General features: G+C 34.8%; 1 protein-coding gene and 1 non-coding gene across 2 annotated transcripts in view; both read right to left on the bottom strand.

Moving 5' to 3' along the window:
* Positions 1-25402, bottom strand: part of HCN1 (hyperpolarization activated cyclic nucleotide gated potassium channel 1) — a 379863-nt gene that overhangs the window by 128458 nt on the left and 226003 nt on the right. The window lies entirely within an intron of this gene.
* On the bottom strand, positions 1336-1439 carry LOC112933802 (U6 spliceosomal RNA). The gene has a single exon (XR_003237744.1). It is a non-coding gene; the product is annotated as a U6 spliceosomal RNA (small nuclear RNA).

Genomic DNA, 25402 nt, shown 5'->3' with positions numbered 1-25402 from the left:
ACCCTGCCTCCCCCCTATCCACCGCCCCCCCGCCCCCTGCCATCTCAGTATCACTTAATTGACTACCAATCTTACTTCTCTTTCCTCCACTGGGTGAACCGAAAGCATGCACGCAGGCAGGAGAGCATCTAAACAGTATCTGCTTCCACTTTGGGACCTAAATATTTCTCAGGCTAGCAGTCTGGAAAGTACTTGTTTATCACAAAACCAACAAATGCATGCAAATAACAACCATTAAGAAGAATCCTCCTTTTGTCCCCATTTACATGCATTTATGCTCTCATTCCCTATTTCCTGCCTAGGACTTTCCTTCAGGACACCTTACAGTGTGGTAAAAAACAAAAAACAAAAAACAAAAAAAAAAAAACCAACAACACACACACACACCCAAAATGGTGTCACTTAGGCCAGGTACTCAAATCTGAGATCAGTACCTAGCTTAATTGCAGTTTTAATCTCCTCCAGAAATGTAGTCCTAATCAGTTAGTAGTATTCTGATGGGTTCCAATTGAGTCTGGCAGGGGCTCTCTCCATCCCCTAAGGAGGAGGAAGGAATCTGTCTGATAAGATACCCTCTACTTCCTTCCAGGGAAAGCAACCCTGTAGGTAACAATTCTTTTATTTTGCTAATAACTTTCTTGCCCCACCCTCCTTCCTGTAAAAATCTTTCATTTTGTAGAACTCCTTAGAGTTCCCCTCTACTTGTAGATGGGATGCTGCCAATTCACGAATCATTTAATATAGCCAGTCAGATCTTCAAATACACTAATTTGATTTTTGTGTTTTAACAAGTGTCACTTGACTTGTGGCCCTGCTTTTGGTCATTTCTGTTATCATGGGGTTACAATATGGAAAATGACTTGGCATCCATAATAACCATGCCCATGTTCAGTGCACTTCTTCCTTGATTGTGGCCCTTAATTACTCTGAGGTCAGTTGCTTCCCTTCTAAGGTTTTTTTTAAAGCCAACTTATACTTCTGTGATCAAAAATATGCTATAACTCAATAATATCATACTGTAAGCTCTAATCATCTTATAAACAATGGTTAATATGGAACTAACCCTTCTGTTCTTTCATCATTGTTGGACTTTGATTCTGCTTTTTTATTTCTAAAGCTGTATGGGGTTTATTTTCATTGTTTCTTTCTCTTTTGAATAGATAGAGCTCCTTTTTCTGCCAGTTTTATTGAGATATAATTGACATATAACATTGTATTAATTTAAGATGTAAAATACAATGATTTCATATATATATATATATATATATATATATATATTGCAAAATGATCACCACAAAAAGTTTAGTTACCATCCACTAGCCCACACAGTTACAAAAATATAAGGAATACTTCACACATTTGCATGCCATCCTTGTGCAGGAACCATGCTAATCTCTGTAGAGTTCCAATTTTACTCTGTGTTCTCCCAAAGTGAGCACTAGAGCTCCTTTTCTTTATTCCAATGGGAAACAATTTTCCACATTTTTCTTGTCTGGATTCCTACAAATTACAATTTACCTTCTCTACTTTAATCCTTTCCAGTCTGTTCTTTGGAACAGCCAGCAACAAGTCCAATCTAGTCACTTCCTTGCTTAGTTTCCTCATAGTCTCAAGAATCAAGTCAAACGTACTAAGGGAATCATAACAAGCTGGTCACCATGCAGTCCTTCCCTGGCCTTCAGCAACACTCCTTAACTTTCCTAACTCCTATATGAAGACCCAGACTGCTCTTGCCACTTGGAATCACTTGTAGTTCCCCAATCAGGACAATTCATTCTCCTCCGTGCCTTTACATAAGTAGCTTTTCTCTTACTCAATATGCATTCTGACCTCTTGCCTGCCTGGCCACTTCAGCTAGTCTTCCAAGATGCAGATCACTTTGTAACATTCTCAAATTCAAATATCTACCTTCATCTCTCCAAGTCAGCCCTTCCAGCTGAGTTCAGCTTCTCATCTCTGTAGCCCAGTGCCTAATGCTTCCATTTATCATGTGATTGCATTGCATCATCCGTTTACTTGTTTGCCTTCAGCAGTATAACCAAAGATCCCTAAAAACAGGGACCATATCCTAACCATCTTTGTATCACAAGCATCCAGTAATGACTGATATAAATGGAATCTAGGAAAAATATTTAACTGAGAATAACAATATTCTAATATCAGTCTGTTCTCTAATGTTGACATAGCTACCTTGAATTGTGTTGGAAGTAGAAAAGGCAGTACCTTCACTTGAACTACAAAGGAAACCAGGATCTCTCATTAAGGTTCAGGGTATTTCCACTGTGAAGCATGAACTTTAATTTTAATAAAATTGAACAATGACCTTACCAGTTTGATCAACTCTTCTCTCATTGATATCTGTATAGCAGATGGCATAAGTAACTCAACATGTATTTAAATAATGATTTTTAAAATTGAAATAATATAAAATATTTCAAATTTATTAGGTATGCTTTCCTTCGTGAGTGCCTTCTCAGGGGATTAGCCTCCCTGCTAATTTTCAGACATGCTTTCATATGGTTCTCTCCTCACTTGTTTTCTTTTGGGAGGAAGGCAAATGTCCTTTCACAATGATATACTTATGCTTTTCTGGACTCAAAGTGCTGAGAGTTAAATTTGAAACACCACTTTTTTTTATTTTTATTTTTTGAAACACCACTTTAATAATGCAAATATCATTTACATATTTTCATCAGGCAAAGATGGAACACATACCCAATATACATCAATGGACAATGACCTAACAGAAGTTGCTTTGGTTCCCTTAGATGAGAATGATCTAACATTGACAGTGGAGGTTACAAATGTGGTCCGTTATCACATGTGGAAGGGAATGAGACTAGCCTAATGAAAACAGTTCTTAGAGGTGTTGGGAGGCAAGCCCTTGTGGAACATATATAAAATGTGCAGTATTATTTATATGGTGTTCTTATTTAGCTTCCCATGATTCTTGTGCCTCTGGAATAAAACAATGAAAAATACTACTTTTGCTTTCCCAAATATAATCAATCGAATATGATTATTCTCAATATATTTCAACGTCCTCTTTAGGGTAGAGAATAAAAGTGGTAGAGGTTTCTCCATATTAGAGTAAGTAATGAATCCTTCGTGAGTAGGGGACACTGAGTCATCCTTTTTTTTACTATTCCTCACCACCCTTAACTCCTATAAAAGTGATGATGGCAGTGCAAAACCCTGGGTTGCCAAATTTTAGGATTTCTTGGACTTCCCAGAATCATTCCCCATGTATGGACCAAGTAACAGAGAACACATTTAAATATAATAAAGTTTGAGTGTGCTTTGCCAACAACTCTGAACAGGTTAACATTGAGAAGGGCCCAAAACTCAGTAGGTAATGAGAACATCCAATGTGGTTTTCTGTTAGTGCAGTGTCAGGTGTTAAATATTAGTGAATTGACTGTTTTTGATGGATGGCCTGAGGTATTAAGTAGCTACTCATAATTTAGTATTGAACAAATTACCACTAATAACTTTTCTGACCAAGTTAATGTAACATTTCTGTAATATATTATGATCTGGAAAAATCACACAGCAATTATCAGAAAAGCAATTTTTAAAATCAGTATTTGGTACTAAGTTAGGTCAAGGTCAGAGTTAAAGGCAGAATCAATAGTTTGTTTTTACTAGGTCCTTTAGTATTTGACCTTTAAACTGCTGTTTCGTCATTCCATAGCTATTGCAGAGTAAGTGATCATGTTATATCCAATTTCATTGCTAAAATAAATACAAGGTCATTGCCTCCAGCAGGTGACTGGAAAGAATACAGTGCAATCTTCTTATTCATAACACCCCCCAAAAAACTTAGAATTTTTCTCAAGGCCTTTTGAATGTACTCGGAATGTAAATTAATGAAACAATAGGTTACACCCATAGTCAGCTATGATCAATTTAATATGGCCAAACAGACAAAAGCTGTTTCCTTAAATAAGAGCTACCCAGGGTCTTGTTAGTACAGAGAGAAAAAAAAATCAAGGTCATGCTAAAGGTGTATGACTTCATGGTGGAAAATTTCAATCCTCCAAACACCTCCCAGAAAAGAAACCAAAAGCAAGAGGAACAATAATCATTAGGCAGATTTCAAAATCTCATTTAGACCAATGGACAAATACTAAGGAAAAAGAGTAGAAATTCTAAATATACTGAGGTATATGTTTTTACAGAGTAAGGTTAACAAGGTTGGCAAGGCATGGTATGTCTCTTATTAGAATGGAATATAGAGGGGTACATTGGTGGCTCAGTGGTTGAACAGACGTCTGCCTTTGGCTCAGGTCGTGGTCCCGGGGTCCTGGGATCGAGTCCCACATCAGGTTCCTCTCAAGGAGCCTGCTTCCCCCTCTGCCTATCTCTCTGCCTCTCTTCTGTGTCTCTCATGAATAAATAAATAAAATCTTAAAAAAAAAAAGAATGGCATATAGCATTATCACCACACAAGTTTACATATGAGAAAGTAGGTACCCTGAAATTCTAAAGCAGCAGTTTCATGTGAATTACATCTTAGAAAGAAAAAGGTCTATGAATTGATTTTAGGAAAAAAATAAAATATTTACTTATCTTTTAATCCTATCTTGCCCAATTTAGAATGATCAAAGAAAAAGTGATTATAATGTACTCTGCTAAAATATAAGTAACGTAAGGTGAGAAAACATACTTGTTAAATGATATTTATTCAACAATATGCAAACATACAGATTAAACATGTTTGCCTTATTATATTTGTTTCCAACTATTTTAATATATAGTTAAATTTATATTATATAATATTTATGCATATATAAGGTGAAGGCAATCACCATCACAGAGCTTGCATGAGCTAAAAAATAATGGTCATAGCATTAATGGACTTCTAATCTATTTAATATTGTTTTTGCAAGCAGCTTTCAAAACCAAGCAATCTAATCTTTTCTAAATGGCATTATAGTAGGAAAAAGGTCATGTGTTTAGACTGGCAAGCCCATGAGGAAAATAATAGTAAGTTTCTAGTTAGACTCTGATGTGATAAATCAATAGAACTGTCAACAGCTGGGTCCTGAGATTAACACAGATGTGGGAAGAGAAAGCAAACATAACTGTGGAAATGGAAGCAAATACTATGCTTACGGACAATAGCCATCTGGGAATCGTTTCTTTGAGCAGGAGTTATAAATCAAGGCAGTTTGCCTGTAGAAAGTTCTAATACCTTTTTGTAAAAGTACTTTATTATAATGCAGAGATTTATCCTAATTCTATATGCCATTGACATAATCCAACCCAAGAGTATTACCAAAGCATAAATTGTACATTTCATTGGCATGACTTCTCTTCACCATAGAATATTCAGAGGTAAATAGTCGTTTCCTTGTGCCGCTTTGGCATTTACATCCTTTTGTATCAGGAAGCACTACTGATGAAGAATTTCTATTTTTGCTAGATATCCTCTGGAACACTTAAAGGAATTCAGGATGAACATCATACTATGTCAAGACTGGGCTTGCTTAAAAGTATCAAATATCATGTGCTTTGCTTGGGGGAGCTGATAGTGTGGCATGTTATGACACTCTACAAGCTTCCTTTGTTGAATAAACTTAAAGGACTACAAGCTATTATTTCATATCCTGAAAGACCCAAGGCATAGGTACTAGGATGGGAGAGTCTCATGGAAACACTGGAACAGTTTACCAAGTGGATGTTTATCCACCACTTGCAAGTAATGAGAGGTATGTCAGATGCAAGTAATCAATATCTTATGTGAGAGGCTGATTCCTTGAAATCATGAAGAATGAGAGAGGAATAAGTGAATGTCAGCATACTACCCAAGAGCCCAAAGGACTGCCAGTAACTAGGATGTTGAAGCAATCAAGAGCTAGAAGTCCCCTAAGATATTTGAGTAAGTGAAGTGTTGCTATTGGAAAATAAGCTATGATACTGGAAATCGTCCTTTTCGTGTCTGTCTTTCACCTTTCTCTGCTCTTTACTCAGGAAACTGATCCTTGTAGATTACAGTTAACAGGATCCCTTGCCCCTGATTTCCAGCTGGATTCAATCGCCTGACAAAGATGCAAGGGAAGAAGGAAAATGTAATCAGTATTTTGAGCTTCCACTTTGAAGAGAGTGAATTGGTGATGTTTTCTGTTAAAGTTAACTCCTATCGATGTGGCCCCATTTACAAGACTCCCTTTTCTGACTTTCAGTGTTGGTAACAGTTCTGTGATAACTATCCCTGGGCACCATGCTATTCCCTGTGGTCACCAATATCCCACTCACAATGTGGTAAATGATCCTCTTTTATTTTTTAAATTATTAAAAAGATTTTATTCAAGTATAATTAACACACAGTGTTATATTATTTTCAGGTATAAATATAATGATTCAACAACTCAATAGTATTCAGTGCTCATCATGATAAATGTACTCTTTATCTCCTTCACCTATTTCAGCCATTCCCCCTGCCATTCACCTCCCCTCTTGCAACTACCAGTTTGTTCTCTATATTAAAGAGTATATTTTTTGGTCTTTTTCTTCCTTTGTTTTGTTTTTAAAGATTTTATCTATTTGAGACAGAGAGAGATAGGGTGAGAGAGTGTTTTGTTTCTTAAATTCTGCATATGATTGAAACATATGGTATTTGTCTTTCTCTGGATTATTTCACTTAGCATTATATTCTCTAGATTTATCCATATTGTTGCAAATGGCAATATTTCATTCTTTTTTTGTGTGGCTGAATAATATTCCACTATCTCTATTTTCTCTCTACCTTCCTAAGGACAAACATTCGGACTGCTTTCATATATCGGTTATTATAAATAATGCTGCAATAAAAATAAGAGTACAGATTTATTTTCAAAATAGTGTTTTCATTTTCTTTGGGTAAACACCCAGTAGTGGAATTATTGGATCTAATGATAATTCTATTTTTAATTTTTTGAGGAACCTCCATGCTGTTCTCCACAGTGGCTATACCAGCTTGGATTCTACCAAACATTTGAAGAAGAGTAAATATCTATTCTCAAACTATTCCAAAAAAATAAGAGAGGAAGGATAGATTAAAAGGCCAGTATTACCCCAATAATGAAACCAGATAAAGACACCACAAGAAAAGGGAACTATAAGCCAGTATCTCTGATGAACATAGATGCAAAAATCCTCAACAAAGTATTAGTAAACTGAATCCACAATACATTTAAAAAATTATTCAGCATGATCAAGTGGGGTTTATTCCAGGGGTGTAAGGGTGACTCAACATTTGCAAATCAACTGATGTGATACATCACATTAACCAGAGAAAGGATAAAAAAAAAGTGTGATTATTTCAATAGTTGCAGAAAAAGCATTTGACAAAGTACAACATCCTTTCATGATAAAAACTCACAAAAATGGGTTAAGAGGGAACATATCTCAACATAATAAAGAGCATATATGAAACAGAGTGAACATACTTAATGGCAAAAAAACTGGAAGCTTTCTTTGTAAGATCTGGAACAAGACAAAGATGTCCACTCTCACCACTGTTATTCAAAATAGTACTTGAAGTCCTAGCCACAGCAATTATACAAGAAAAGGAAATAAAAAGTATCCAAATTGGTAAGGAAGAAGTAAGATTTTCACTATTTGCAGATGACATGATACTATCTATAGGAAACCTTAAAGACTCTATCAAAAAACTACTAGAACTGATAAATGAATTCAGTAAAGTCACAAAATACAAAATTAGTGTACAGAATCTATTGCTTTTCTATACCCTAATAGTGAAGTAACAGAGAAACTAAGAAAACAATCCCATTTACAATTATACCGAGAAAGATAAAATATGTAGGAATAAACTTGGCTAAAGAGGTACACAACCTACACTCTGAAAACTATAAAACATTTATGAAAGAAACTGAAGATGATACAAATAGAAAGATATTCCATGCTCATGGGTTGAGAGAACGAGTCTTGTTAAAATTTCCATACTACTCAAAGCAATCTACAGATTCAATACAATCCTTATCAAAATAGCATAAGCATTTTTCACAGAATTAGAAATCATCCCCTTTTTAATACCTTCCTCTACTTTGTAACTTCAGAATGCCATCTGTTCCTGTGGCAACTCTACCTGTGTACTATTTTAGATAGAGAAGAAACACATGAAGATACAGAAATAAGTTTCTCTGAAAGTCAAGATATGTCAGCTCAAGAGACCAGTCACTAATAACTCTATGAACCTAGGAAAGTTATTTACCTTCTCTAGGTATCTTTTCATTAAAAAAAAAAATTGGACTTCTGGAATCTAAGGTTTATTTCTGCATCTAAAATTTTGTCTTTCTATTATTCTAGATAGAGAAATCTGATTATAAGAGAATATATATCTGTTATATCCCACCCTTCTTGTATCTTGGGGCACACTGCTGATTGCTTTATCAATATCCATTCCCTTTTCCTTACAGAATCCCCAAAGTTTTGGGGTGGCAATGTGGTCAGCATAATAAAATAGGATAGTTATACTTTTTGGAAGAATGAGGCAACCAAGTGATTCATTACTGGTCAATGAGATAAAGTCAAACTTATTGTAGAGTTTTTGGAAACATAAGAGGATGTCCCAATTGGGGTTGCCTTTTCTGCCATTTGGCTTTTCTCTTCTTGCCTGAAATATGGACTTGATGGCTAGGGTAGGGAATCCTTCCTGAGAGTGACAGCAGCAGTTGCATCCTACAGCAGATAGAGGGTGTATGCTGATAACATCATTGAAGTGGCATCCCAAACCTGGATGACCTATCTTTCAGTTTTTCACCTGGTAGACCTTATTTAATGCACTTTTGACTTTCTATAAAGTTGTCTATGGAATATTATACTGCATTGAAAATGAGTGCTTTGCAGCAACATTCAATGACATGGATGAATATGTCAATAAAACAGGGCACCCGGGTGCCCCAGCAGTTTAGTGCCACTTTCAGCCTAGGGTGTGATCCTGGGGACCTGGGATCAAGTCTCGCATCGGGGTCCCTGCATGGGGCTTGCTTCTCCCTCTCCCTGTGTCTCTGCCTCTCTTTCTGTGTCTCCCATGAATAAATAAATAAAATCTTAAAAAAAAATAGTCAAGGAAGCCTATCCTATAAAACAACACACAGCTTATTAACTTTTTCATAAAGTTAAAAAATGAAAAACCAAACAGTATGTTTTGAAAATTGTACTGTAAAGATGCATGTTTGTTTTTATAACTGTTTTTTAAAGGCAAGGAACTGAAAAATATAGAATTCAATGTTGAATGCAAAGTTTCTAATTTATAGATATTAAATGAATATATCTATATACATATGTATATGTAGCTAGATACTTTCCATTTTCAGTTTGAGACACCTATGTATTCAGCACAAGTTAAACATGCTAAAAGTCCAATGTCTTTCTCCATATATGTCTACAAATATTTTTTAGGCTCACTTTTTTACAAGTAATCAAACTTCTCCAGAAAACCTTCCAAATTCAGATTTTCCTTTCATTCTCATAATTTACCAGCTTAAAAAATATGTTATCAATCAAGTATCTCATCCATTTTACAACTCTGCCATTCAAACTCCTTTTGTTACCTTCCAGCTCTTTTGCATTGCTGGGATGTTAATGGAAGAAACATCAAGCTCAAAAAAAAAAAAAAAAAAAAAAGAGAGAGAGAAGAAACATCAAGCTCAAAGAGGAGACTAGACACTAATTATTGCCTGTGGTTGGATAGTAAGAGACACAAAATCCTTCAGTGACAATCGCTACTTTCAGTTTCTTTCAGACCAGCATTCAAAGTTCCTCACAATCAGGCCTCGGTCAACTTTTCTAATTTTCTTCCTTTCTCTATCTCAGTCCTTCTCCAGAAATTCCACCAGAGCCAAACCCCTTCTTCCCTCTAAACAACCCATAGACTTTTCTGCATCAGAGTCCCTCCAAAATTGTATTTTTGTTCACTTATATTCTACATGCATGGGAGGCTCTTCTTTCTATGGATTTAAATTCAATTCCATTCTTTAAAATCCAGCTCAATTTTTATCAGTTTCTTGGCAATATTTCCTTGGAACTGCTGCAACAATTTTCATTAGAAAAAAAATCACTTGCTAACACATCTGTACCATCTCTTCTGCTCCCATCACACTTGTCACCATCATATGCCAGGACTTATCCCAGGGTCTGGCAGAGGATGGAAGTTCAGTGAAGAGTTTCTGATTGCCTGGATCCCAAGATATTTTCAACTACTCTCTTCAACTACTATGTTGGGATTTTCTCTAAAGTGTATAATTTTATTTTTCTCTTGTCTTCCCAAGTAAAATTCTTTGATAGAAAGAACTATGTCTCTCACATACTGTTCTGATCTTGCCAAGTTCATTCCTCATAAAAAGTACTCCATAAAAATTACTGATTTACTTTAAAAAGATAAGAACATTAAATTTGTGATTAAGAATTACCTCAGATATTAATTGCTTTACTTTTAAAAAATACACAAAGAAACCAAATGCCTGCTATAGAAACCAAGTGATTTCTATAGAAATTAGGAAGTTGACGCTATCTTCTGAGTAAGGTCACCTATGAAACATAATCAAAAGTTAGAGGAAAAAACAAACAAACAATAAAAACAACAAAAACTCAACACTTCATAAACAAATTTACCAAAATATTCCAAAGTTTTTGAGAAAAATGTTACTTTCATTAGGCAGATGGCATGGAATACCACTATTAATTTATAATACTATTACACTATTTCCCAGATTGCATTTGAGGATTTATTTTCCTTAATAAATCTTAACATATTCTCAGGATGCCTGGGGGGTTCAGCGGTTGAGCAAATGCCTACAGCTCAGGGCTTGATCCTGGGTCCCAGGATTGAGTCCCACATCAGGCTCTCCACCAGGAGCCTGCTCCTCCCTCTGCCTATGTCTCTGCCTCTCTGTGTCTCTCATGAATAAATAAATAAAATCTTAAAAAAAATCTTAATGTAGTCTCAGGATACATATTTTCAATTTGTTTATTGCTGACAATGTTGAAATTTGTAGCATTAATGTAAAATACAGAAGTGTCCTCTCAGTATTTTAGGTCTTCATTAATAAACACATTTATTTAGAGTAAACCAGTAACTCAGTAGAAGAATAATTTCTACTACTACTGTCTATACTGAACAACATTTTCATAGTGTACATATGTAATATGTAATAGTGTGTATGTATATGTAATATGCACTTACATATACACACACGCGTTATATGTTACTCATAGGAAATTATTCACATCACTAATGATAAAATATGTTATAAATCAAGGAATCATTTCTTATAAGTTTCATTAACAGTACATAGTTTGGGGGTTTAGTACTTGAACATAATGAAATTAGAGAAGATGGCATTGATGTTTTATTACAATTACCTAGCATATACTGTCTATCACACAATGAGTAATTAACAACAGATGAGTGGTGGTTTGTGATTTTCTTGCCAGTCCTTTAAACGTGTCTCTTGTTGCAGGGAATAATATGAAGTCATTATCATAAATTCAATTGCAGTGGTGTATGTTCACAATTAACAGCTTGTATCGTTTTACCTTATTCTTACACAATAAAGTACTGACTTATATAATTTAGAGTCACATAATACTAATTAGCTCCATCTGTGTGGCATTTTATTTAATACTGAGAAATCCAATTATGGGATCATTTGATAAATTACAAAATCATGCCTCAAATCCTTGGAGATAAATGGCATGAGCGCATGAAAGAACTATAGGTTAATTTCGGGTAACATATTAGTAATCATAACAAGATGTGAAATAACCCTTTCAAATATTACAGAGCCATTTAGTAATGTTAGCTGAGAACATAGTAGAAGATATTTCATGTGAAGATGATAGTGATGGAAAGAAAGAATGAGAGAAGGAAGATTGAGAGGAGAGAATAATCTAATTCCGTGCAAATGAAAGAAAATAAACTTCTAACCATGCAAAAGACTAAGTAATGGAGCAGTGAGAGACGCCATGTTTGAGCCATTTGAATTACAAAAAATATAAATAAAATGAATTGCAATCAATTTGTGATTATGGACTAGAAAAGTAATGTGATTGATTTTATTGTTTGATTCAGGGATCAATTAAGAAAAACTAATGACAGGAAGGTAAGACATGAAATCATGTCAGGAAAGAAAGGAGGATTCGTCTATAATTTAATATGAAATAGTGACAGACAGATATTTGGGAATGGCAGAAGGAACACACACACAAAGCATTTGAGAAACCAAGATTTAGAACTTGATGATGTGGAAACGAAAATGAGCGAATGGTGGTGGTGTAATTCTGTGGGAATGCGAAAGTAGATACCAGGTGTTAACCTTCCTGAGCCTAGACAAGCAAGACTCTTCCATTCCTTCTAACCTGAAGAAGGACTTCATATCTCCCTGCATTTATTCCATTTAACTGTTTGAACAGGCAAACTTGTTTAAAGTGTGATGATCAGTCATTGAAAGGTCCCAGATCTCCTCATGGAGGAGCAAGAATTTTAACAGGATCTGTCCCTGAGGACGGTTCAGAAGTGCTTAAAATCTGCTCTTCCTGTGAACTCCGAGAAAGTTTCCTTACATAATTTAACTAGAGAGGAAAAACACATTTCTTCTCTGATCACCTGGTGAACTAAAGGAAAGGAAAATGTTCAACTTTGGTCTAGAGAAAAGGAATTCACAAAACAACAAAACAACTTAGTGGTGTCTATGTCTATACTATGGAAGGCATATTCACATAGTCTTGCCGTGCTTCAAGTGAGAGGGATAAATTGCTTTGGCAGACCAACGCTTTCTCTGAGTTGAGTCCTACACAGCCAGCTGACACTGGTCAGCTCTGTATTTCTTAAAATGTTTTCTTCCTAAGTTGGTTTTTACTGCTGCCTGTTTCCAAGATACCAGGAGCTGAATATATTGCAATTTTCTACCTTAAATGTCAAAACAAAACAAAAACACCTTGTGGCTGTCCCCAGAATGTACTTCACTGTCCTATCTTTAATTTTTTTTTGATCAGTGGTCTAAAACCCAGGTTTCAGTTTGTTAAAAACATTTTTAAAAATTCCACAATTTTCTATGTTTAGGGTTAATGTTTAAGCCTTATAGCTGCTCTGCTGAGAAAAATCCTTTCATCTTTTTCTAAAATATCTGAATATTTATGTGTTCACCAAGATCCATTCATCCTTTCCTTTTACATAACCCTAGTTTCTCTTGCAAATTAGCTTGCAAGTATGGAGTGTTTTATTAGGTTTGACCAAGTCGAAGATTTTGGTAACATCATTTGTAAAAAAAAAAAAAAAAAAAAAAAAAAAATTGTCATTTTGCACTGATTTGTGTTGGAAAAATGTGATATTTCCAACATATAAATCAGTGTATCAAATGTATGGTTCAACTAAATTGTTCTTATTTTTACTTGTGCTTATTGGCCAGTTTTTTTTTTAAACTTTACAACCAAAACAAAGTGTAAAAGGCTCATAAAGAATATAAGTCATCTTGAAGTCTGTTAGATAAACTAGGCAAACACTTTCAATTTAAATATTATTTTATTTAAAGTTTTGATTACTTAACACTGATGAAACTACCTGATTGAAATTATGATACAATATGTATTGACATTGTTTCTAAGTCATTTAAAGTACAAAGGAGTATTACATATCCTTATTCAACTAATCTTTGGCTCTGAGGACAAATCCTACTTTCCTAAGATGCTAAGGAAGTAGTTCTTGATTACTTTTCATTTTGAAAATTTCAGGACTTTATCTGAAGGAGAACATTCTGTCTTTGGCCTGTAAAATCTGTACTACAGTGAAAAGAGGATGCACAGTGAGAGACAGTTCTTAAGTAAAATTCTGTGTGGCTTCCTACTAGCTGTTTTACATTGAGGAGGCACTTAATATCTCTCTATTGTCCTCTACAAAAAAAAAAATAAAGTGGATAAAACTTGCAGAATCACTACAAGGAGTAAGTGAGATAATGAATGCAAAGCCTCTGGCACTTAGGAGAAACATAACTGGTAGATACTTAAAAGCAAAAAGAAAAAAACTATTCTACACATCCTCACTATGTAAAAGTAAATAATATACAATTTTATTTTAGATGCGATTTTAGTCAGTTTCAAATTTTCTGTTATGGATTCATTTCTTCTGTCAGTGCTAATGAGTTTCAGACTCTTATTTGTATTATTTTTATTTTTAAAGATTTTAAAAATTTATTTGAGAGAGGGGAGAGCAAGTAAGCATGAGCATGGCAGGTGGGGGAGAGAGGTGGAGGGAGAGGGAGAGGAAGACTCCCTGCTTACCAAGGCCCTGACCCCTGAGGCTCCTAATTTCCAGGACGCCAGGACCATGACACCATGATGCAGATGTGTAACCAACTGAGCTGCCCAGGCACCCCTGGACTTTTTCTTATTCAAAATTCTGATCATCCATGTTAAGAGTCATTTAGGTTTTTGTTTTTCCTTTCTCTCTGTCAGAATGTCTGCTTTTCAATTTGGTGCTAACTTGAAGCAATACAGAAGCATTTATTTTTTAAAAAATTCAAGTCATTCTTTTGTGTACTCCTTATGAATTTGTTAAAATGAATTACATTAGTTAACTTTGTGTAACTTAAGTGGTTAACAGCTAATTTATATACACATTTAATTATTAATTTTAACTTACTAGCAATGAAGACAATTGAACATTTTGTATGATTTGTAACAATTTAATATCTCTCATGTATTATTAAATCCATGCTTTATTATCATTCTGCGGCTTTTGAAAACAAATTTGGCCAAGGGACAAATATCGGAGAAAATAGAAAAGCAGAAATAAGGAAAATAGTCCATTACAATAGGAGATAAAAGGCTGAATTTCAAGAAACAAAAGGATAGGAAAGACCCTCCAAAAAAGCTTTAAAATATATTAATGTAATATATAATAAAATACAAATTTTATATATAGTCTGAAAGGAGAAGAGAAAAAGGAATACAGGATTCAGAGAAAAAAATGGAAACAGAAACAGTAGATACTATATTATATTGGGGGAAAATACTTATACAAAATAATAATAATAATGGCCAGAAATTAATGAGAAATTATTATGAGCTAAATAACCTAAGAACTTTAAGTATATTATCTATTTTAACTGTCAAATAACATTAAAAGGTAGGACTATAATTACCTTTTTTTCACAGACAGCAAAAGTGATGCTTGAAGAAATTAATTGGCTACTCAGGGATCACAAAGTTTATAAGAAATTATGGCAGTTATATTATCAAGATTTTGTACCTACAGCCACGTGCCATAGTTACATATTATTATATAACAAGTCATTCTAAAAGTTGTTGGCTTAAAAAGCAAGTCATTTACTTTTCGCAGGAATTTGAAATTTGGGTGGAAATCAACAAGAATGGAGAATCTCTGATATTTGCAGCTTCACAGTGAATTTTTCAACTGGAGTAGATAATCCTCTTCTAAGATGTCTCACATAGCTTACAAATTCATGTTAGCTATTTATTAAAACTTCAGCTGATGCTGATGCTTGGGGAGGGAGAGCTCTTAGATCTTTTCGGGGTGGGGAGTGTGAGGACATGAACTGCATGAAAGATAAAGAAAAGAAGCTATAATCACTTAGTTGATCCCAGTGGATTGTGAAATTTGTTAGAATTAAGGAAATGGAGTGATCTGGAAGGCTATGTGGTGGTGGCTGAGAGCAGAATGTTTGGAACTGAGATTCTGAAGGAAACAGAATTGGTGATGAAAAATGAAGAGAAGCCAGTGGTTGAGCATCTATCTGCCTTTGGCTTAGGTTGTGATCCCAGGGTCCTGGAATCAAGTCCTGCATCAGGTTCTCTGCAGGGACGTGGCTTCTCCCTCTGCCTATGTCTCTGCCTCTCTGTGTCTCTCATGAATGAATAAATAAGGTCTTAAAGAAAAGAAAATAACTGTGAAGACCAGTGAGTGATTGCGGTAGAATGGAGATCATTGGAGGGGATGAGTTTGAGGTGTTGGAAGGGAACTCTTTTTGGATATTGAAATCCACAAGAAAACAATAGGGGTAGTGTGTGGACACTACTGTGTTGTGGTAGATGTGGACACAGTGACAGTGAGCATGCAGATGAGACCTTCAAAGAACGAAGAAAACTAATTTGCATGGGTAGGAGAGATAGTGAGGTCAATTGGGATATGGAGTTAGGATATCAAAGCTGGATGTTGTAGGAAGAAGAGGATGACAGACTGTAAGCAACAATATAAATAAGAATCAAACTAGTTGTAAGTTCAAAATTATACTTTGTTATACTTTGTTATAATATACGTGTGTATACATATATATGTATATATACACAATACATGTATATATATATACACACATATATATATTTACCTCTAGGCATAAATAAAACCAAACACACACAAAAATCTCCCAGTAGGATAATTAAATGAATATAGAGAGCAGAACTCCAATGTTTACAACTTCTCTGTTTTATAGTTCAGAAAATTTTAATCACAAAAAGCATAGACAACAATGACATCCCCAATGATATCATTTATCCTTAATAATTTGCTGATTTGTTCTCCATTAGTGAGATTGTTTTAATCAATATTGTGTTTCCAGGCAGCAAGGCACAGCTGCTGGTGCTCCTTTCTCTTCTTTTCTCCTCTTTTGTGGCTAGCCTGATAAAATGTGTAATTTTTATGTGCTTTCCTAAAGGTTAAAATGCCCAGGAAACATACATTTTTTTTTTTCAAACTAGCTGTCTCCTTTTTTTGAAGTGAAACTAAAATGGAAACCATGTTTTCCCTTTCTTCATTTTGTATGCAAGTCCTCATTGTGTCTGCATCTGTGCCTGAAGTATGGCAGGTAATCTTTGTTGAATGACTGAATTGAAATGGCTAAAGGGAAAATTGCAAAAACTCTTGGTTTACCCTCACACCTAACCATTGTGATCTAAGGGGAAGAATTAATTCAGGAATGGTGCATTAATCAAACCAGAGTGGTATCCCAGAGTTAAGAGAAACCTGAAGGTAAATTCCTCATTTCCTACAAGTAGGGTGCGTTCAGTAGAGCTGATTTAATAGAAGGCATCAAGTTATAGCTCAGAGAGTGCTTTTCATTTCTCTGGAGAAAATAAGAAGAAATGAATTTTAAATTGTTTATGAGGGATTTATATACTCAATATTTGAGCCTTGTGACTCAAGGTAATAATTTATGGAGAAAGTGGTAAAATTTTCATTTTTATATAGGTGTAATGAGATTGTAGGTTCCTAACTATTGGTAACATCCCTGGAGAGTCACTTAGAATCTGTCCCATAGGACATCTGTCCTAGCAGTGTTTCTATCCAAAAGGTTTGCACAGTACTGGCATGGATATCTCTGGCCAGCCTTTTGAAATGAAGACTATTATTATTTGCATATTGCACAAAGCTTTGTCAGTAGGAACCCAGAGAAAAAGTGGAAATAAAGATTTCCAAAAAAAGAGAAGATGGAAATTGCCATTGATAAAAGTCTGAGGGAAAGGGTTGACGTTTTCCTAAGAATAAATCAAATGGAGTTAAAATAATCAGTTTCTTAGTTGTAGGCTGATGAGGTATTTGGCCAATTTCTGAATAAAAAAAAAAGAGCATGGATGAATTTAAAATAATGAATTTTGCCAAATTCTGGCACTAGCAGATTCTATTGCTAATGGCTAAGATTCTTGAGTGTGGAATACATGGCAGATATACATGCTAAGCATCCTATTTACTTATTTTTTAAAATATTTTATTTATTTATTTTGAGAGAGAGAGAGAGAGAGAGAGATTGAGCAGGGGTGGGGAGGAGCAGAGGGAGAAGGAGAGAAAGTCACAAGCAGACTTCATGTTGAGCGCAGAATCTGATGCAGGGCTTGATACCATGACCTTGGGATCATGACTTTAGCCAAAACCAAAAGTCACAGGATTACCCGAATGAACCACCCAGGCACCCATGTGCTAAACATTTTATAAACAGTGTTTATACATCTTATAAAAACCCAATGATGTTGGCATCATTGGGTGTTTTGAAACTTTGAAAAAGAAAATTCAAAATAACTCAAATGATGTTCTATTTTCATAACATATCACATCTATGTTCTAAAAATACAGTAATTTTGAAAAAGAGCAACAGAGTATTATAAGGATATTATAATCTTAGGTTGACATTTCTTTTAAAATGGCAATTTCTACATTATCTTTTTGTTAAGACTAATGTAAGACAGCCTAAAGTCAAAGCTAATTGAAAACATCCAATATATTATAGAAATGAATACCATTAATTCTATTTTTGGCCAAAAGAAAATACCTAACTAACTTGAGATATAATTAACATTAAAACTTTATAAAGCAGATAAATATGTAAAGCATGCGATTTATGTGTTATAAAGGAAAATGTATTAGTTTGGAAAAATAATTAAAGACATGACATCAATGATCAAAGCATTTGAAGGCATTTTTATCAAGGGAGGTTTACTCTTGTGATGTATCTCTTACAGAACAGAATTAGTCAATAGATGATATATTTTACTTTTAAAAGTTTTTTAAAGTTATTTTTTTCTAATTTCCTCTGAAAAATCAGTTATCCAAATGTAATTTATTTTTGAGTAAAATGATACATAAAAAAAAGAAGAGGTAGACTTGGCTTTTTGGTAAACAGGTTTCCACAAAAACATATAGAAATAAGATAATACCATATTTGTATTCTAGAAAAGTATCTTATTAATGACAAAGACAAAAACATATAAAGCATATAAAGATCTGGCAGACATAAAGGAATAAATTAGTTATTCATAATGACTTTTGGAAATGGGCTACACATTTAAAACCCATGAAAATAATGAAAGGTATTACACAAAGCTTTGGTAACCTGGAATCTAATAATCAAAATTCTCAATGACATTTTCTTATAAAATTCTGTAAAGGAGAGTCAACTCAAATACACATGCCAAAAAAAAAATGTTTTAGAAATAAAGTCACCTAAACACAAAATTAGTAATTGAAACAGAGCTATATTTTTCTTCAATGGCATGTTTAAGGAAAACCAATCTGCAACGAATGAAATATTGACATGTTTTCAAGATAGTGTATATTTCAGATTTGAGGTCTGCTCCACAGAGACCCCAGAACCCAAAATATAGTCTTGCTCACTAGGAAATTCAATTTAACTGAAGATTCTATCATTTGTACATTTTATCTGGATTTCCTGAATTATTCCATGAGTGTTAGCAAAAAAGACTTTAAGCTTCAGTTTTCTCTATATTTACAAATATTTAACATACATATATAAATACATGACTATAAGAATGTATAGATAGCACTTGTGTGCAATATGCTGTATGGCTTCTGTGAATGTCAGTGGAGAAGCCTCCTTATGGCACAGATCTGCTTATTCCCACAGTTTTACTTCATGTTGGCAGTAGATTAGTCAGAGTCTTAGGGTTTGTCCAATCAGCTTTCACTAAGTCCAGCACACATAGCCAGTGATGAATTCATTACCTCAACCCAACAGACTATTTGAAATGCTACAGATGTTCTTCTTAGCTCAAACATCTGTTGCTCAAGACAGGGAGAAAGTTCTACATTTTACCACACCTGTGTTACTTGCTACATTTATTTATTTCACATGAGAGGCTGAATTATCCCACTGAATTTTGATGTAGAAATTATGTAAAGAAGTTACCAGTTACAGTATAATAATAATAATGAAATAATAATCATTTTTTCATAAGATAGTGGAAAAGAAATGATTACATATTAACAAGAGCTCCAAAAGAAAGGCACTTTATTCAACCTCTTTTTGCCATATCAAGTAACAATATATTTTATTACCTGGTTATACTGAATAATTTTGGAATATTATACACATAATAGTTCTAGAGAGCATCTAATCCACTGGATTGTCACTTTATGCTGCAATCAACAGCATTGATCAGGTCTTTGAAGGACTTCGTGAGAAGGAAGCCTTAATTGGCTTCTAAATACTTTCTTTAAAGAAAATGAAAAGGCAAATTTCATTCTTGTTCCTGCCAAATAACCAAAATTCTAAATTTACAGTGTTTGAATAAAGGCACTTTATTTTTTCAAAGAATATATTTCCTAATGTCCTCCACTCATATTTATGGTATGGTACATGACAAACGTGTCACATTATGTTTTTAAGCCAGGATACATCTTTGAAACCTGAGTGTATCAAAGTGAGTAACAATTTCCAATTGAGGTATGCTCTCAAAAAAGAAGAAAAATGGCTTGGAATCTTCTCTGGCCAGGTTGATTTAATGTTTTTTTTTTTTAATTTTTTTATGATAGTCACACAGAGAGAGAGAGAGAGAGGGGCAGAGACACAGGCAGAGGGAGAAGCAGGCCCCATGCACCGGGAGCCCGACGTGGGATTCGATCCCGGGTCTCCAGGATCGCACCCTGGGCCAAAGGCAGGCGCCAAACCGCTGCGCCACCCAAGGATCCCTGGCCAGGTTGATTTAAAAAGTAAAAGATAATGACAGGTGCTTCAGTTATCTATTGATATGTAACAAATCACCCTAAACTTAGCAGCTTAAAGTAATAAATATTTATTGTCTCATACAATCCCTGAGAATCAAGGGGTAGCTTAGCTGGGTGCCTGTGGCTCAGAATCTCTCATGAGAAGGTCAGTCCAGAAGTAAGCCAAGGATGGATCAATAGAAGAAAAGGAGGAACCAACAACTTTCAGCTGCTCCATTGTCTCTTGACAGGAGACTTTATAGTGTCCTCTCAGAGGGTAGCTTACATGTGGCAGCTTGTCCCCTGCCTCCCCTGGCCCAAGTGATCCCAGAAAGATGGGGAGTGGGGAAGAAGAGAGGGAGAACCCAGAATAGAATGTGCACTGCTACCATATTTTATTGGTAACATAGAGCAATCCTGGTACAACGTGGGAGGGGATTACATAGAATGTGAACACCGAGAGGCAAGATCATCAGTGGCTGGCTGGCTACTACATGAGATGAAAAAATAACATGCTGACACATCCAATTTTGATCACCTAAAAGATGTGCCCGGCTGGGATTAAACTGGAAAGGTGGGTTAGGACAAGTAAGATGCAATGCACTGAGTTGTGTTTCTCCCTCTTCCCACCCAAATTCGCATGTTGAAGCCCCAAATCCCAATGTGATCATATTTGGAGATGGAAACTTTGGGAGGCAATCAGATTTAGATGAGGTCATGAGGGTGGGACTAATTTTTACAATGGGATTTGTCATGAGACTTTGTAAGAAGAGAACAGAGAGCATGCTCTCTACCAAGTGAGGACAAGGTAAGAAAATAACCTTAGGCAAGCCAGGGAGAGAGCAATCCCCAGCAACCAACTTGACTGACACCTTGATTTTGGACTCCCTAGCCTTCAGAACTGTGAGAAATAAATATCTGTTGGTTAAGCCAACCAATCTGTGGTAATTTTTTTATAGCAGCCTGAGCTAAGACATTAGATATTAAAGTCCCAGATGTTAAGACAGAATGGTCAAGTCATTAAAGAGCTTTTGAGGCTTGGATTTAGACATTCTTGAGTAAATCACAGCTGTGCCATGTATAGTGGTGATATTAACAACGCCAAGCTCTAGTTCCCTCAATATAAAATTGGGACTAGCAATTTTGAGTTGGTGAAGATTAAATGAGATTATGTGAATGTGAGGGTTCCTTACAGATAGAAAATACAATTACTAAGTGAAGGACCAAGTAGAAAGAGGCACAGTCCCTCTTAATTTGGCATATAATAGTGGCTAATATGTTTCTTCTAGGGCTACCTATGGGAAGAATATGCATTTAAATCATGTCTTCATAGCAACCATTGTGAAAATAATTAGGCATAGCTATCAAATGTCTAATATGACAGTAATTGCATGAAAGAATTCTGTGATGTTCTAAATATTCCTCAGACTCCATGAACATCTTTTATTAAAAAATCTGCAATTCTTCTGCAGAGCTAAAGATATCTTTCAATTGATAATGTGTGCGTACTCTCACCTCATACTTATATTTTTAATAACACACTATTTCCATTTAATAAATTATTTTATATTTTCAACTACCATCAAAATTTCACTGGAAGGTCACAAAGAAATATTTTTCTTAGGAGTTTAAATGTGACTTTCTCTTCAGAAAAGTAGCAGGTGATGGAGGGAGGGGAGAAAAACAAAAAAGGAATCCTGAATGTATTTTTTTTTCTTAAACTAAATTTAATAATAATTCAAATTAATCCCTCTCTAGTACAATCCCATATGCCCATATAGTGTGTATTTGATAAAATGAAATTTTACATAAGAAAAACATATCATCATGTCATAGGCCAAGGCCAGGGGATACCTTAGTCATCAAATTAAGATAGAGTGATGTATTATTTTCTAGTAAGTGGTTTTCTTCTGGCAAAAGAAAAGAAAAACAGTAAGTTAAAATAGGAAATATTTTAAATATGCTATTTGTTGCTTTTCTAAGATAAATGAGTCAAATACAAATCCCCCATTATATTTAAACAGAGTTCTGTTTTGTCTGTATGAAGTTATTCTAGTCCCCTGCATTGCTAAGTAATGTGAGATAGAGCAAATGGCTCTTAGAGACATGGAAGATCCTCTTCAAGGTCAAAAGAAAATAGCCAGTTAACTAACAGGATATTATTTATTGTAGCAGCATTTTTAAATGTATTTTTCATGATTTCATTTGATATAAAGGCAAGTTCACAGAGTGCTTTTCACAAAGACTTCCTGGAAGTAGTGGTATTAAAAGAGAATCAAGGTTAGGTAAAAAGAAAAATCAAACATTAATATTTGATGTCATTATATATATATATATATATATATATATATATATATATATATTGACAAAGAATCAGTTTCAATTTGAGATAGATATTGAGAATCTTTCAAATAATTAAGACAGCAACATAAATCATAGAGCTCAAGCATCACTAAATATCAGAGTCTGCCAAAAATCAAACATTTGTTTTGGTTTCTCTTCATTTAACATGATACTGAGGAAATCAAGCTTACCGTCAATTATTTTTTATAATTACAAGTTCAATTAAAATGTAGAATTCTCAGGATAGGATAAAAGCACCTAGAACAGTGCCTGGCACAGAGAAGACAATCAATATTTTCTGATTGACCGACATAAAGAAAGAATGAATCTAACTAAATTATCTCCCTTTAGAGAACCAAGAGTATTAAGTCTGCTTAATATTTATATCTAAATTAATTCCTTAGCCATTCCCATCTTTAAGACGAAATAAAGTTATGTCCCCTCTCCCACCCACAGTACTAAGGAATGTGTCATATATATTTTCAAATCAGTCTGGCCTACTTACATAGGCCACTGTGACCCCTTTCTCTCTGCAGGTGGCAGGTGGCTGCTGCCCCATTGCTGAACCAAACACACCTGCTGGTGTGAATTTAGGACAAACTCACTTGCTGCTGTTCATTGCTCTGCCCAGCTGCCTTGAGCTTTCATTACACACTGCTGACTTCTGTGCTACACTAGACTTCCACGCTTGCCCCAAACTACTTGCTGCAATTCAATGTCTGGTGCTGTAGTATTTTCTGTGAAACAGGAATATAGGACTCTCTCCTCTGTGTTCTGCCCTGGTAGGGTTCTCATAGCACAGGCAACTAATTTAGCTCTCCATTTTAGAAAGAATTAATCCTCAAATCTTCCCATTATCTACAAGGCCCTGTGATTTGGATGGCCCCAGATATCTTTCCAACATCATTTTTGTACTCCTGTCTTATTCTAGTCCAGTCATACCAATCAGCTTCGCATGCAATGTCCCTTCCTCCTGAACTATTTGCCTTGGGGATATTTGTGCAACTCATTCTTTCATTTCCTTGAGTTCTCTACCTGAATGTCATCTTTTCAGAGATGCATCTAAGAACAGTTCCATCTTAAATAGATCTGTTTGACACAGGTCACTGCATTCTGTTCTCTTGCTTTTGATTTCTTAATGTGATTTGTGCTACTTGGCATTATCTTTTAAAGCTCTTTATTCTGTTTATTTTCCATTTTCCTGGGAAAAAATAGACAACATGAAGACAACACTTTGTTTTATTATCAGTTTTTCCTATTAAGTCATTGGGTATAAAAATAAAGAGATAGATAGGTAGATAGATAGGTGATCGATTAATGCAAATAAAGCATTCTAATCTCATTCAAATAAGTGGATGTATATTGATCCTGTCACTATGGGGGAGGGAATATTATATCTAATTGCATATATAATACTTTCCCAAATCCTTTTCAGTCCAGCCTGAAAGACTTTTACACTGTTCAAAACTGCCTTAAAACAGCATTTTACATACTTAAAACTGAAGACCATTTCTGTTGTGATAAATTTAAGATGCTGGATATTTTTTTTTCTTTTATAACTGGCATAAGGGTGATATCATATTCCAGAAAATAAGGCTCTTCTTTACCTGAAATACTTAGAATCAAAAGCTTGAATTCAGGTCCACTGCATCATCTGTCTATTATGGCTATGGCTGCAGTAAAGCTCTAGATCTTGATTTATTAATTGATGGATTGCTCATCAGATACTTCTCAGCAAAAGACAACATGAGAAGTGAAGAAGACAAGGGATATTCATTTTGAGAAAATACTTCTCAACAGATTATGCTTGAACTTTTGCTCTTTTTCAGTAACTGCAAAAAGATCATAACTGCAAATGGATTTTATTTTCTTCCTTGTAATGACAAAAATTCTAATGGACTCATCTGTCTTGTCTTCTATTTATGAATTTTATTTAGCCCATTTCTTTCAGTCATAGCTGCCTGATAATTTATCAAATTATTGAAACAAATTACCAAACCAGTAAGATTCATGTAAAAAGAAATCCAAATTCGTGGAACCAGTCTGATAAGTTCAGGATAAGCCACCAATGGGACAGATTCCCTCTCTCCTATTTTCCCTATGTGCCCTTAACATTAATCGATTTTTCCCCTTTTGTAAATGGAAGAGAAAGGAAGAATTCTGTTAGGGTCTGAGTCTGAAGGAAGAGACTGATGCATATAGTGATAAAGCATCCAAGAAGCTTTAATGGTGTCATCCTATGAACTATTTGATTAATTCGAGAAGTTGGAAACTAATGGCCTGCTGGTTTGAAATCAGACTTTTTGATGTCCCCCCTCCCCCCACTTTGGAACACATACTATTTTTTAGAAAATAAAAATTATGTAAAATAATATATATATATAATTAAATATTATAATGTTTCTATATCTATAAAATTATGGCATTTCCAATACAGATCTGAATCGTTTTCCTTGATAACTCTGGGCACCATTGGATATACATTTCCACATGACAATTACCAGCTGAAATTGAAAAGGCTGTGTCCCTTAGATGGAATAAGTCATGTGTAGTTCACTGGAGCAAGAGGCTGTTTTTTGTCTTCTATGTGGTCAAATTCATACT

The sequence above is a fragment of the Vulpes vulpes genome, chromosome 4 (assembly GCF_048418805.1).
Source record: "Vulpes vulpes isolate BD-2025 chromosome 4, VulVul3, whole genome shotgun sequence".
Taxonomy (NCBI): Eukaryota; Metazoa; Chordata; class Mammalia; order Carnivora; family Canidae; genus Vulpes; species Vulpes vulpes.
Note: the sequence above shows the minus strand (reverse complement) of the source record. Positions and strands in the feature narration are given on the sequence as shown.